The following is a 15,066-nucleotide window of genomic DNA, read 5'->3' as shown; positions in this document are numbered from 1 at the left end:
TCCAGCAGCTGCCTTGGCGCTGCCCCCCAAAATTCATCGACGGCGGAGGAAGGGGGGGTCGCAGGGAAAACCGCAGCAGCGCGGGGTTAATTAGCGAGCAGCATAACGAGGTCTGGTAGTAATTACACGCACCCTCGGCCAGGAAGCAGCTGCCGAGTGACGTGGCCGGTGCATGGGGGGCCTCCCTGCCCTCCGGCAGCCCCCCCGGCTCAGCACCCGCATCCCGCGGGGCCAGCACCCACTGCCGCGCTCCGCGGGGCCCCGGGGCGGCTGGGAGGGTGTGGGCGGGCAGGGAACGTGTAGCTGGAGCCGGGGGGCTGCGTGGGGGGGACCCCAGCTCCGGGGGGCTGCAGGGACCCCCCGCCCCAGCTCTGCCGGGGCTCTGCGCGGTGCCGGAGGTGGGAAGCAGCCGCCGCACTCTCCCTCTAGTGGACACGGCCCGTGGGTGAGTAGGTGAAAGTGGGGGCCCCCACTCGTCTCCCCGCTCCGGGTGCTCCCGGGAGTGATGTGCAGTGGGATTTTTGGCTGCCCCCATCCCTGCTCTCGGCTGTGGAAGGATTGGTCTCTTCACACGCAGCTGTGGCTGCGGGGAGAAAGAATCCCGGGACGATTTAGGTTGGAAAACACCTCTAAGATCATCGGGTCCAACCATTAGGAAGGGATGTGGGTGTCGCGGGGATCACCCAGGGGCGCCGGGGTGGGTTTTGGGGCGGGTGTGAGCTGGCACTGATGCAGGGAAAGCTCTGCCCGCTCCCAGCAGCCCCGGAGCCCCCGGTCGCTGCCTCCTCCCCCCTCCCCTCCCGGAGCACGCAGCGGGTCAGGGAATGTGCTGGAAAATAAACACGTTTCCGTAGAGCTCCACATGCACAAATGTTGCCCTTGGCCGCACGCGCGGGGCGGCCGCTCCGGCTGAAGGGGCTTTTTGTGGGGCAGCGGCTGCAGGACTCGTTTGAAATCTCCTTCCAGACTTCCCTTCCTGCCTCCCTCCTCCCAGCCCCTGGGGGATTTACAGTGCTGCCCCTCATGGCTCTGGAGAATCCCCCTTGGCCGGGGAAACCGCTGGAGCCCAAACCCCTGCACTGCCAGTTCCTTCCCAGCTTTCCCCCCCTGGGCTCCCTCTCCCCTCCCTCCCGGCCCTCCCAATTAAACGTTTCCGAGCGAGGTGTTCCTCGGGGCGTCTGCAGCTTCAGAAATCCCAGCAGGTCTCCTCTGAGGAGCACTTTCAAAGGCTTCATCCACTCTCTGATCCCAAATCCGCGCCGCTGCCGGGAGCTGCTGCAGCTCCAGGGTGGATGGAGGCAGCCGGTGGGGCTGGGAACAGGGAGAGCCAGGGGATGGCACAGCCCAAGGCACTGCTGCCCCCAGGTTTTTAGGGAATGCCAGGTCAGGGCCAGCAAAGCTGTCACCTCCTTGTGTGTGGCTGGAGCCCAGGGACAACCAGGAGGGGCTGGAGCCAGCCCAGCATGGGAACATCCCAGCTTTTGCTCCAGTGGCTCCATAAGGGGTTTGATTCCTGTGCCAGGACGGCTCGAACACCCCCAGCTTTCCCTTCAGGGCTGTATCAATATTAATTTCCAGTCCTGCATGGAACCCACTGAACCCTGGTGGGACTTTTTCCAGAGCCAACGCTCGGGGGGGAGGGGGTTGTGGAATGGTTCCTTGTTGGAAATGTCAGGGAAGTTGGTTGTGAAGCATCAATGTTTTTCCTTGGCTTCCATCCCTCCATCCATCCATCCATCCATCCATCCATCCATCCATCCATCCATCCATCCATCCCTCCATCCATCCATCCATCCATCCCTCCATCCATCCATCCATCCCTCCATCCCTCCATCCCTCCATCCATCCCTCCATCCATCCATCCATCCATCCATCCATCCATCCATCCATCCATCCATCCATCCATCCCTCCATCCATCCATCCATCCATCCCTCCATCCATCCATCCATCCCTCCATCCCTCCATCCATCCATCCATCCTTCCATCCCACCATCCATCAATCCGCCCATCCATCCATTGCCCCCCAGCAGGCTCTGCTACCCCACGTGGGCAGGGGGCAGATGGATCCACGAGGAGAGGATGGAGATGTGTGGGCTGCACGTGCTGGGTGCTGAGGACGGGTGAGGGGGCCGGGGGTGACCGTGGCGTGGCCGTGGCAGTGTCGCTGCAGCCGCCGGGGCTGCTGGCAGTGTCCAGGCTGCTGGCGAGACACAGCTGGATGGCTCTGCTTTTTTCCAGGCCTGTGTCTCAGTTTCTCTTCGTTTTATGTGTTTTTATTTCCTATTAAAAGCACGCTGTCTCATTTCCTCCGTGAAAAACAAGGCCTTTTTCAGCGAGATGAATTCCTCCAGCTCCAGCAAAGCCCCGACCTGCACCGAAAAATAAACAGGCTCTGGGGGACAGGCTGCCTTCACCCCTCTCCTCTCCTCTCCCTGCTCCTTGACCCTGCTGGGGGGATGCTGGATCCCCTCTCCAGGGGCACATGGACTCAGACATCCCTGGTCATTGCTGGAGCCTCCCCTTCCCTTCCAGAACCTTCCTTGTTTCAGGCAGGTTTGATGGTGGCTAAAGGAGAAGGAAACAGCGACACCTTTTCAGGCTGTTCTGTCCCCTTGCCATGCTGGGAAGATGCTGGGAGCTGCAGGAAGGGGCCTGGAGCCCTCTCAGTGTCCCAGCATCCCCAGGCAGGAGAGGCAGCTCCTCGGAGGCCACGGGAGCAGCTCCCAGAGCATCTGCCCCGGCTGGAAGCAGCGGCACAGATGCCTTCGGGATGAAAACACTTCCTCTGCCTCCACCTCCACCTGACATTTGGGAAAGCAGAGCCACGGAGCTCCCTGGAGCTCCCAGATCCTCTGAAGTGGAGCCATCCCAGAGGCGGCTCGTGGTCCGGGGGTGGGAGGGGACGCTCGTGGTCCGGGGGGCGGGAGGGGACGCTGGGCAGCGCTGGCTCCGGGACAGCCTGGACAGGAGCCGCCCCCGCTGTTACCCGGGGAACCGGCTGTTTATCCCGGGCCGGACCTGGGCGGGTTGTCTGGAGCCTGGGATGCAGCTGGGGACGGGCTCTGTGGGTGCTCTGAGCTGGTGGGTGCTCAACACCCTTTTCTGGAGGCTCTGATGGGCACCGTGGGCTGTGCCACCCGTGGGAGGGGGCTCTGGGCGAGGGGTGAACGCTTTGTGCAGGGGCAGAGCTGAGCTGCTGGGGCTGGAGCACATCCCGACCTCCTTCCCCGTGCCCAAACACCCAGGGTGATGCCATCGGGCTCATCCCCTCATGGGCTGCAGCTCAGCCCCCCCAGAGCCCCCCAGGCCTGCAGATTGTCACCGTTTGGGGTTAATCTCCTTTTAGGCCACGCTGCAATTCAGTATCCCCCTGTTGGGAACTGACAGCAGGTTTTTGGGGTGAGACTGGGGGGGTGATGCCCCCCAGGGCACAGCTCTGCCCTCCTGGCTCTCTGCCCCTCTGGCTCCACTCCAGCCTGTGGGAAACACGGTGATGGGCAGGGCCAGAGGACAGCAGCTCCTGGGGAGGGTCCTGACAGCGGATTTTACGGCGTTGGCAGCTCAGCTCAGCTGTCCCTCCACTTCCCTTCCATCACAGCAAATGTGCAATATTGAAGTATTGGAGCTGAACTCCCCGGGCAGAGAGACACAGAAAGATGTTTATTTTCCAGCCTGGAGCTATGGATTTATGATGAAATGTTGTTGCTTGTCGGGGTGGAAGGGCTGGCAGAGCTCTGTGGCTGCAGCTCCCAGCCCCGGAGCACTCCAGGACACAGCAAGTGCCTCCTGGCAGCTCCTGCCTGTGCCCAGCTCCTGGGACTGTCCCTTGAGAAGGGAAAAAGAAAGGGAAGGCATGAGATGAGGCTGAGGAGTGTTGCTTTGAAAACTTCCCATGGTTTCCTTTGGAGGCTGAAGGCCACAGGAGCAAACTCACAGCGGATGGGGCTTGGGGATGCTGGGGGAGAAGGGGCTAAGGAGGGGAGCAGGGGCTGGGAAGGGGGATGTGACCTGCCAGCAGGTCTGGCTGAGGTTGGAGACGTCCAAGGCGAGGCACATCAAACACCTGACCCCGGGTCTTCCCAGGAGTGGGATGAGAAGCAGCTGCAGCCACTGAGGGTGGGTCACGGTGTTGGCTGGGAGGTTACAAATGGCCTGAGCTGGCGCAGCTCAGCTCCTTCAGCCAGTGATGGCAGCCAGTTTCCAAGCTTGGGGGAACTGGTGAGGCACTGGGAGATGAACCAGGGAAGGTCCTCACCCCAGGCTGGGTGTTGGTGCTTTGCTGGGAGCAGGGGACGGGCAGGACAGCGGAGAACGGCCCCAGGTAAGGTTTGCGTCTTGCACGGAGCCTTCATGTCGTGGCTGGCAGATGTTTGGGGTTCATGGGCTGGAATTTGCTGTGGAAATGTTTGCGTCTTCATCTGAGGATTTTCAGGGCTCTGCAAGTCAGGGAAGATGGAAAGTGCAGGTCTGGTGGTGGCCTGTGGGACCGGCTGTTTACTGGGCTCCGGGATGAGGGAGGAAATAACACACGCACAAAATCCTCCAAGGATGCAGAACTGGGAGGATTTGCAAATACCAGAGAGGACAGAGGGGTTAGAAAAATCGACAGGAAACACAAAGGCCCAGTTTGGAAAACGCAAAGCAAATCCATCTGGAGGAGAACAGGGAATGGCAGTGGCGCGTCGGGAATGCTGGGAGATCCTCGGGCGAGGGGTCGGGGGGTGCCTGCTCAGTGTCCCCCTCTTTGGGGAGGGGGCCAGAGGGGCTCGCAGGGGCTCTGTCAGTGCTAATCCCAGCTCATCCAAAGGGCTCAGCTCCCGGCTGAGGGAGCAGCCAGGGTTTTGGCAGTGCCTGTGGCTCAGGGAGCGCTGAGCTCTCTGCAGAGAGGTGCTGGCAGGAGCCCCTCGGGCTGACCCGGGGCTGTGCCACCCTTCCCTCTGCCCCACAAACCCAGCAGGGCTCAGCACCCCCCTCCCCAACCCCTCGTGTGCTGCAGAGTCCCCAGTTCGTGTGCAGGAACCCCCTGGCCTGGGAGAGCCGGGGGGATGCTGGTGGTGGGGATGCTCTGATGGTTTTCCTGGACCATCCCCATCCATTTTGGCATCTCCTGGGATGTGTCCCCTTGCAGGGGGTGGCCAAGGGTCAACGGGGGCAAAGGGGGAAGCTTTAAATGGGGTCAGTGGGAAGCTTTAAGGGGGTCAGTGGGGAGGATTAAAGGCAGGTTGTCTGGCCCTTAATGACTCTGCCATAAATTCCTTCTCCGAGCTCAGTGAAACCCCGGCATTCCCAGAGCTCCCTTGCTTATTAAACAGCCTAATGAAGTGATTTGATTAAAGGCAGGGAAGTTGTCCTGCCTGCCCTGGTGCCTTGTAGCAACCTGGGAATATCCACGCTGGTACCTGGGAGCTGCTGCTCCTCGATGAGTCGGTGCTGACTGTGTGGGGGTTGGTTGCCACGAGCATTGTTTGTTTGTCACTTGAATTGCCGTGAGCCTCGTTTCTTTGTCACTTGTGGGGAGCTCCAGGCAGGTGCCTGGATGCCAAGGTGCCAGGCTGGGAGCCAGGGGTGCAGGAGGCTGTGCCTCTGCCCGGCGTGACACGGAGCTCAGGGACAACGTGACTTTGTGGGAGATGAACTCCGGGTTTCTCCCGCGGGAAATGCTGCAATTTGGGGGCCTGAGCTGCAGCCACAGAGCAGGGAGGGATGGATGTCCTGGGAAGAGCAGAGCAAGCTCTGGCTGGGAGGGTTCCTTGGATGGGAACTGGCACCCGGTGGGATGGGCAGCTGCTGCCAGGAGCTGCAATAATTAACGGCAATAATTAATAGCGACGGTATTAAAAAGAGCTGGTGAGAGAAGAGAGAAGAGCAGAGTCCAGGCTGCGGAGGGAGAGTGGGAAGGAGCAGAATGAGTAAGAGGCATAAGAAGAGAGGAGGCAATGTGACCTCTGCAGAAACACAAATTACTCAGCTCCTTCTGGCTGCATCAAAGATTTTCTGACTCACCAGCCCCGGGATTTAACCCCTGGCTCCCGGGCTGTGCTGGCAGACTGGAGGGATGCAGGGAGGCTGCTCCAGCTCCTCGTCCGTGGGGAGTGTGACAGGGGCTGCCCAGCCCTTCGAGGTGAGGAAGGGTCCCAGGCTTTGGAGGGCACGGTGGGTTTTTATGGGGACCCAGGAGTGAAGAGCTGGAGGGATGAGATCCATCCCTTCCAGCCACCTGCAGCATCGGATCCCACATCCTACAAAGGTGCTTTGCTTGCCCCCTCTCCTCCCTCCCCACATCCTCGGGAGGTGGATAAGTCCAGTGGGTGACCAAGAGGCTGTTGGGGGCTCTGCATTCCCAGATTCTCCATGAAAACTCAAAAAAAATCCTGTTTTAACCCCGCCCCAGCTTCACCTTCCACATCCCCGTCCCCACTGGGGATGGAGGGCTCAGCTGCAGCCTCCAGACACCTTCATCCTTCCCTGCTCTCCCTCCTCCCAGGGGTTAAACTCTCCCAGGCTCGGGGTTGTTCTCTTACACCCGTCTGGGGGAATAATTGGGAATAATTGGAAGCAGGTTGCTGCTGAGTGGAGCTACTTGGTTGGAGAGTGTCTGAGCTGCTGCTCAGTGAACCTGCCCTGCAGTGATGGGAAAGAGCCCAAGATGCTGGTGGACATTGGATCCACAGCCACCCCTGTTCCAAGGGCAGGTCCTGAGGGACACCAGTGTCAGGAACTCGCTGCTCCCTCTCACCCCAGATCACCTGGAAAAAGCAGGAAAGGAAAGAGGAGAAGGATGTTCCAGCAAAGGAGGGGAACCAGGAGTCAGGAGGCAGCATGAAGGCTGTGCCCAGGGAGCAGTGCCAGGGAATGGCTGGAAAGGGCTGGGGGCAGATGGGCAATAAGGGATGGAGCTCGCAGAGGTGGAAAATACGGGAGGAGTTTGATTTATTTGCTGTGTCCCTTCATCTCCTTTCCTTCCACTTTCCATCATGGCTTGTCAAGAGTTTACCTTGAGCCTGTGCAGGGACTGGACCAGCTCCACACAGAGGCTGGAGCAAAACCATCCCCAAAACAAACCTGGAGCCCGACCTGGGCTGGGCTGGACAATCCGGGCTGTCGGGGCTCTGGGCTTTGTTTAGACCGAGCTGGGATTTTCACCAGGACAACTTCCAATCTGCGATTTCCTGCTCTGCCAGGAGGGGCAGAAACCCCGTCAGAGCAGCCTCTGTGTCCTGCCTTTTCCATTCCTGGGCACTGGATGATCTCTGAGAGAGGAGAGTGACTGGAGCTGGACAGGACCTGGGGTTTCAGTTTCACTGGAAAGGCCCCATATTCTGCTTTTTTTTTCCACTCCAGAATAATACAAAAACAAAATCAAGACATTTCCTGTGAAACAGAACCATTGGAAAAAATCTCTTTTGGAGTTGAAGGCAACATTTATTTTTTTTTTTTAATACAATCAAAACATTTCAATCCTATTTTTACCTTCAGCAAAGTCCTTAATGGGAAATGGAGGCTGTTTTTAGGGATGAGATTTCACCCACACTCGATGGTCTTTGCAGCACTTGGCTCCCTGGGGTGGGAGCTGGGGGGGTCTCGGGGTGCTTGGCCAAATTCTCTTCCCCTGAAGGTGCTGCCCCATTTCCAGGGGCTGAATTGGGGGATATTATCCAGCATCTCTTCCCGCTTTCCCGGTGAGCCCCAGCATTCCAGACCTGAAGGTGACACTCCTGGAGCTGCTGCTCCCACACAGGAGGGGCTGAACCCCCATCCAGGGGAAACTGGGGGCTCCCTCCCCGGTGGCTGAGCAGACTCCTCCCCACCCCTTTGCATGAGGGAGCCTCAAATATTTGGGTGATGAGCAGCCAGACAAAGGCAGGGGAAGGGCTGGGGGATGAGTCCATGTTCTGGATGACTCCCAGCTCTGCCCAGCCTGGGGATGATCCCAGGTTATTACAGCCCTGCTCTCTGCCGAGGTGGAAGGGAAGTGTTTATGGGGAGAGGGGTGTGAGGATACAGCCCTTGGAGGACCTCCTGGAATAGGTTGGGAAATCTAACACTTCCCTGCTCCAGCAGTGACCCGTGTGCAGGGCCTGTGAGGAGGAGTTAACTCTTCCCTGCACACGTTGTGCATCCTGTTCCAGGGGAGGGGAGAGGGCTGGGAGACCCCCTGGGCAGGCTGGATGCCTGGGAATGACCAGTGGGAGAGGGAAATAATCCGGCTCAGGGGAGGGGTCAGAAGAGAAGGGGAAAACCCCACCTGGTGTTTCTGGAGGAGGGAAGGGAACATTTCCCGTGGGATCTTTGTTCCTTGAAGGAGGTTGAGGTGAGAAAATGGAGCATTTGGCTCCAAAGGGGAAAGGAAGCCGGGCAGAGCTGGTGGGTTTTGGTTTTGTGGTGAGAGTGAGGGAGGCAGAAAGAGTTGGGGACTGGCCACTGCCCCCTGAGTAGCCCCAAAAGTGCTGCAAACGTGGGAAAACTCGGCAGGAGGGAGATGTCCAAGGGCAGACCGGGGGGGCTGAGGTTGTCCAGGTGTGGGAAAGCACAGCTGGAAGCTGGGTGGGGTGGGATGGTGCCCAGGGCAGGGGCAGGACGTGGACAGACAGGATCTGGGATGCAGGATCCGGGCGAGGAGCCGCGGAGGGACGGGAGCCTGCGGGGTCTGGCACGAAGGCTGGGGAGAGATGGATGGAGGCAAAGCCCCTGGCAGCTCTTAGCAGTTAGAAAAATGAGCTGAATTTATAGCTGTAATATTTGGAGCCGTTGCTGGGGATCTCTGGGGCTCTGACAGGAGCCTGTTCTGCTCTCGCCGCTGCCAAGCAATGGAGTGTGAGACACGATCGTGCAACGGAGATGATTCCCCAGCCCCGGCCTGTGCATCCATCATCCCGCCTCCCCCCGGCCCCTCCGTGCTCCCTGCCTTTGTCTGGAATGCTTTTGGAGGTGCCTGTCCCCAGGCTGGGGTTTTCCAGGGGACAGCTGGGCAGGCAGGTGGCTCTGGTGGCCGAAGGCTCAGCGCTGTGTTTCCAGCAGGGTAATGGGTTGTTGTCCCCTGGCTGATGAACATTCTCCATTATTTTTCCCTCTTGTAGAGGAGGAAAATATTTATTAACAGAAAACATCAATGAAGAGGCTCTCCCCCAGTGTGCCTGCTCCAGTGGCTGGGGTGGGGCTGGTCACACCATGGACATTGTTATCCCTGAATAGGAGCGTCCCAGTTAATTTTTCCAAAGGGAAGCAGCCCCAGGGAGGGCAGAGAGTCCCTGGGCTGTGCCTTCTCCCAAGTGGGGGCTGTGCTGGTGGGTGTCCCCTGCCTGGGGAGCAGGGGGGAGCAGTCGTGCTCCCGAGGCAGCTGATGGCACAGGAGGAACAGTCCGGCTGGGTCTGGCTTCGGAGAGGAAAAATACTGGACCAGGAGGAGGAGGAGAAAGCCAGGAGGGAGGCCAAGCCCAAAGGAGGACTAGACACAACTCAGGTGTTTCCACTGCAGGCAAACGTCTGGGCAGTGAAGCCCAGACAGGGGAGGGAGGTGATGGAGCTGTTGGCTCCAGACACTCCAGGCATGGGAGGGCTCGGGGGGCACCCCCTGGGCACCCCCTGCTTCCACCCCCAGGGGACAGCAGTGACAGGCAGATGTTCAGGCAGCTTGGTGACCCCTTTTCTCCTGAGTCCCAAATGCCTTTGGGACTGTCCAGGTCTTTGCCCCTGTTGTCTCCTGTCACCCCCATGTCCCCAGCTGGGGGGGACAGGCCTTCACATACTTTATGATGGGTTTATTTAAAGCCCTGGGGCTCAGTGGCATCTTGTGGTGATGGCTCCCACCACTAATCGTGGGTTTGACTCGAAATATTCCCTTCCATGGTTTCTGGTGCCTTTCATTCGGGGTTTCACTGAATCACCCCCTTGTTCCTGCTCTAACCCACACTCAGCCCACGGCTGAGGTGACACCAGCAACCTTCCACCCTCCAAAGTGCTGTCGTGGCTGGTACCCCCCATCCCTGCAGCCAGCTGGGGCTGAATCCAGGGATTCCTGGCTGGGAGGTGTCGGATGCTGCTCCCCAGGTGCCTGGGGAGGGTGTCAGGGGGTCCCCCTGCCCCTGGCTGTGCTGGGGACAGGGCAGTGATGCTGCTGCCTCGTGCTGAGGGAAACCAGCAGCCAGGAAAACTCCACTGCTCGACTCCAAAATGTTTTGTTCCCAGTGTCCTGCTAAACCTGACACCAACAGGAGCTGGGTCAGTGACAGGTCAACCTGCTGGAGCTCCTGGGGAGCGGGGAGGGCACGTCCTCACTTCCCAAAGAGGCTGGGGCTGGATGTGCTGGAGCCTGGCAGTGACAGGGTGGGTGTAGGAAACCTGCTCCTCGCTCCCAAATCTCTTCCCTGAGCACGTGCCTCAGTTTCCCCTTCTCTGATAGATGGCAGGTGCTGGAGGCAGGTTTGGAATCAGCAGACGGGATGTGATTCCCAACAAGCAGCAGCTTTCCTGGGGGAGGGGGTGAGTACCTGCTTCCTAGAGAACAACCCCACGGTGAAATCCAAGCCCTGGGAGCCTCCTTGGGCTTGGAATCACCTTTTCTTTGCTTATTTAAAATATCAGCCCTAATATTCCGTGAGCAGAGAGCCAGGACTTCTCACCCCTGTGCTGAGCCCGGAGCTGCCCAGCTGGGCAATAACGGGGGACTGTGGTTTTGGGGGTGCAGAAAGCTGGTCTGGTTGTCACTAGGCTTTGCTGACCCCAAGTTTGGGGGCTACAGCCCAGCAGAGGGGGCAGGGCCGTGCTGGGGGGACCCCAAGACAAGGAGGGGACTCCGAGAGAAGGGCCCAGAGCCCCTGGTCGGTGCTGCTCAGCCCCCAGCACTGTGGCCATGAGCTGAGGTAGTTGGCCCCACTGCCAAGAGCTAATAAGTGGCTGCTGAGCCTCACAGGGGAAAAAAAAAAAAAAAAAGGAAAAAAAATAGGGGTTTTGGACTTCTCTCCCTCGGAGAAATGAGTCGGATGATTTAATCCGCGAGAAATGTGAGGTTTGTTCTGCTCTGTATCCCCTCCCTGCGCTTAAAGCAGCCACGAGGACAGCGGGGAGGGTGGGAGGTGGGCTGGGGGATGCAGGAGGGCGGGGGGGCTCGGCAGAGCGAGTGGGGCTGGCGGCCACCCCACAGCACCGCTGGAACAGGGCCTGTCCTGCTGGCACCCCCCGAGGGACGGGCAGCAGGGAGGGGGTCCCGTGTGCCCCAGTGTCAGTCCCCCACTGTGCTGGTCCCTGTCGTGGGGAACTTCAACCTCCTCCCTTCTCTCAGCAGGGCCTGAGGCTCCTCCAGGCTGTCCCAGCAATGAGTGTGTTCGGACTCAGCCCTCCTTGGAAAGGCTGCTCCTTCCCTATGGAGAGACCATTGCTCCCAGTTTAGCCTCTCTCCTGGGCAAGCTGGGAGGATGAGGGTGATGGAGTGGGTCCTTCAGGCCTTGGAGGGGGTGCAGGGAACCCTCAGGGCTGGGATGTGAGTGCTCCCAGCCCAGTGCTCAGACTGGGGTGTGCGTGTGTCAGCCCAGCATTTTCCATTCCCTAACCCTTCCCTTCCATTCCCAAACCCTTCCCTGGCTCCGCAGGGCCTGGGCTCGGGCACCCGCCTGCTGGGGCTCTTCTCCAGGGAGCTCTGCCCGGACTTTTAACGACCAGAGCAGCAGCTGTGCTCCAAACAGGCTCATTTCTTGTTTTCCCTCTTTTCTTCAAACACCTGGCCTGGACAGGGATCAGCTCCTCCTCGGCTGCGTTTCCCACCCGGGAGCGAGAGCAGCTCGTTCTGTCCAGCCTGGCCCCGTCCCTGTCCATCTGTGCTGGGGAAGCTGCACGTCCCGAGTTCAGGCACTGGGAGTGCTCAGGGATGGAGGGAGAGCCCAGGCTGTGCCTGGCAAGAAGGGATGGCTACCTGGGAAGAGCAGACCCGCACGGAAGGGATGCAGGCTGCCTCCTCCTCCTCCTCCTCCTCTCGCCCCCTCCCTCCCTCTGCGCCGGGATCCCCGTGCTGGGGTGGCCAAAGGGACACCGAGGTGAATTCCCACATCCTTTGGGCTGGGGCTGCTTTGCTCAAGGGCGGCTTCAGCACCTTCCACATGTCCCCTCAGCGGCCACACTCAGGGACCACATTCCCAGGTGCTTTCCAGGTGTTTGCTGGGGGTGGAAACAGGGGCGTGGAGCTGTGCCCCTGCCCCAGGTGGAGCTGTGCCCCTGCCCCACACGCAGCCAGAGGGGGAGGAAGCCCCTCACGCACCCTCTGGGCCACGTGAGACGGGATCTGTGCATTACAGACCGAAATACTTTTCCCCTTCGCTCACTTCCCCCTCCAGAGCTTTGCCCGGAGCCAAGAGTTTCTCCCGGGCTCCTGGTGACGCTCTCCCAGCTCTGGCTCTCGCGTGTGGAGGCTGCTGTGAGCTCCCTCCGGGGTGGAGGGGCTGCAGGCACGGGCAGGAGCCTGTCCCCGGCTCCTGCTGAGCTTTGGGGGAAGCTGAGTTGGATTTTCCAGCCCGGTGGCCACCCGGCACCAGCGGCAACACCCTGCAGAGCCCCGGGCAGGGCAGCACAGCACCTTCCCACCGCAGTCCTGGGGGACTGGGGCCATCCCAAACTGACAGACAATGTTTTGGGGGGACCCCTGGACTCCTCTTCTCCCTGCCCAGTGGCCCCTTCCCTTGGAGAGCTCGGTGGCTCACGAAGTTTTGCTGCCAAACACCCAAAATTTGACATTTTGCACAGAGCACGCGCTGCTGCGGTCGAGTGGCCTCGGGGCCAGCTCAACTTTCCTCCTGCTGCCTTTTTTTTCTATTTTTTTTTTTTTTTTGCCCTTTCTGAAATGAAATTTTTTAGCTCTCTGAAGGGAGGTTTAAGATCTGGCTTTAGAAAGATCTGTAAATCATCTGTGTTTGTGCAGCACCGAGCGCAGGGGAGGCTCGGCTGGGGATGGGGTGGTTGGTGCTGGGATAACACAAAAAATAATCATCTCCCTCGGGCCAAATAAACATTTGAAGCCGCTCCTGAGGAGTCCAGGCTGTGGTGTGGGGAAGGCAAGCATGGCTTGAGGACAGACCTTTGCTCTGGAAATTCCCCTTCTTGGAACCCTTGGGGCTGGGCCCGGCAGCTCTTGGCACACTGTGGTGTTCCCTGGGCTGGGATTGACAACCCTTGGTGTGCTGGGGTGTCCCCCTGGGTGGGACCACCAGTCTTGGCGTGCTGTGGTGTCCCCCAGGGCTGTTCCCTCCGTGTGGGAGATCCAGGAGATGAGGTTCAGGATGGAACCACTTCCCAGGAAAGGGAATGCTTATTTTAACCACACCTGGCGGGAGCCACTCACACAATGACATGGTGCAGGAGGGTCTGGCTGGGATGGATGGGGAGGATGGGGAGGATGAAGGTGTTTGCTGTTTCCCAGCTGGACATTATGGAGACACCGGCTATAATGGGGATTTTTTTGCTCACGTCATCCCCTTAAACCCTCTGCTGCTTCTTGTCCGTATTTCCTCCTTTGGGATGTGGGTGTGGCTGCTGTCACCTCCCTGCTGGCATGGCTGGAGTGGCCAGGGCATGGCTGAGTGCTGGGAGCTCCCTGTTCCTGGTGGGCTGATGGGACACAGCCCCCGGGCTCGCTGGGGACCACATTTACCCACTCCAGGCTGTCCCTCGTGTTGTCCTTGGTCAGACCAGCCATTCCCTCTGCCCTGGCTCTGTCTCCTGGTGCTTTCACACTCAAACATTTCCTCTCCCACCTCTGCCAGGCCAAAGTGGTGTTTCTGTTACAAACCTCTGCAGAACAGACCGAGAAAGGGGATAAACCAAAGGGATGTGGCATCAGGGGAGCAGGGATGGCCGGGATGCTGCCCCAAGCCAACCAAATCCACGAGAGCAGGTTTGTCCCCCTCCATCACCCCCTTTGCCTGCAAGAGCAGGGCCAGCTTTTGCTCCAGACGTGGAACAAACGGAGCATGTGGTGCCCAGAGCCACGTCCGAGGCTGCGGCCTCTGGGGTTTGAAAAATGTGAAAGGACGTCTTTGAAGGTGGATTCGAAACTTGGACACGGGCAGAAATTCCTGCAGGGAGAAAATTCAACAAACACAGTCCCTTGGCTGTGAGAGCAGCGTTTGCAGTCACCAGAACTGCCGAAGGTTTCGGTGCCTCCCAGGCACCAGGAGCTGTGGGAACAGCTTCACACGGTGGAGAAGGTCTGGGATGTGACACCTTTCTGTGTCTGGCACTGCCGGGTGATTTCTGTGCAAACAACTGCCCCGTTTGGTGCCTCAGTCTCCCCCTCCCAGTGCCCAGCTGAGTGGCTGTTCGTTAGCAGGGAAAAACCCAACCAAACAAGGAACACGTCCCCGTGGATTTGGGGACTTCTGACCAGTTTTTAAAGCAATTGGCATCAATCTCCAGCAGCAGATCCTTCAAACAGCATCTCCTTTCCCTATTGATTCTGGGCCCCCTCCAGCTGGCAAACACGTGTCTCCAGCTCGACTCTTTGTTTAAACACCATCAAATACCCCTGGGGGTTCTCTCCATCCCTTTTCCTGGCTTCCAGTCGAGCTACCTGCTGGTTTTTAGGATCCAAGTGCCCCAGCTCGCTGCAGGGGAGGGCTGTGCCCTTGGATCATCCCAACTGGCAGTTGTAGAGCAGCACCCACCAGAAATCCTCCAGTTTTGGGGTAAGGAGAAGGGTCCCATGTTGGGAATAAATATATTTAAGTGTTGTAGGGAGCCCAAAGCAAAATGGGGGAGTCCAGCCAGTGGGAATTTTGGGGGAGCTCTGATTTTTGGCTGTTAGCCACCCTGAACCAAGTGTGGAAGTGCAGGATCAGCCTGGATGGCTGCCAGCCCCTGGCAGGGCTAGGACTGGGATTTCAACGAGCCAGAGCAGCTCAGGTTTCCTGAGCCCTGCTGCAGATGGGCTTGGCTGGAGAGGGGATGGTTGGTGGGGGGAAAGGGGACCCCTGAGCCCCACATTCCAGGGGTGCTGGGATGGGGGTGCCTCTAGGAGGGTGATTCCCATGGCTGCTGTGCCCCCCCTGGACTTCTCCCTCTGCCCGGGCTGTGTCTCAGAGCTG

Source organism: Lepidothrix coronata, unplaced genomic scaffold, assembly GCF_001604755.1.
Source record: "Lepidothrix coronata isolate B3197 unplaced genomic scaffold, Lepidothrix_coronata-1.0 Scaffold199, whole genome shotgun sequence".
Classification (NCBI taxonomy): domain Eukaryota; kingdom Metazoa; phylum Chordata; class Aves; order Passeriformes; family Pipridae; genus Lepidothrix; species Lepidothrix coronata.
Note: the sequence above shows the minus strand (reverse complement) of the source record.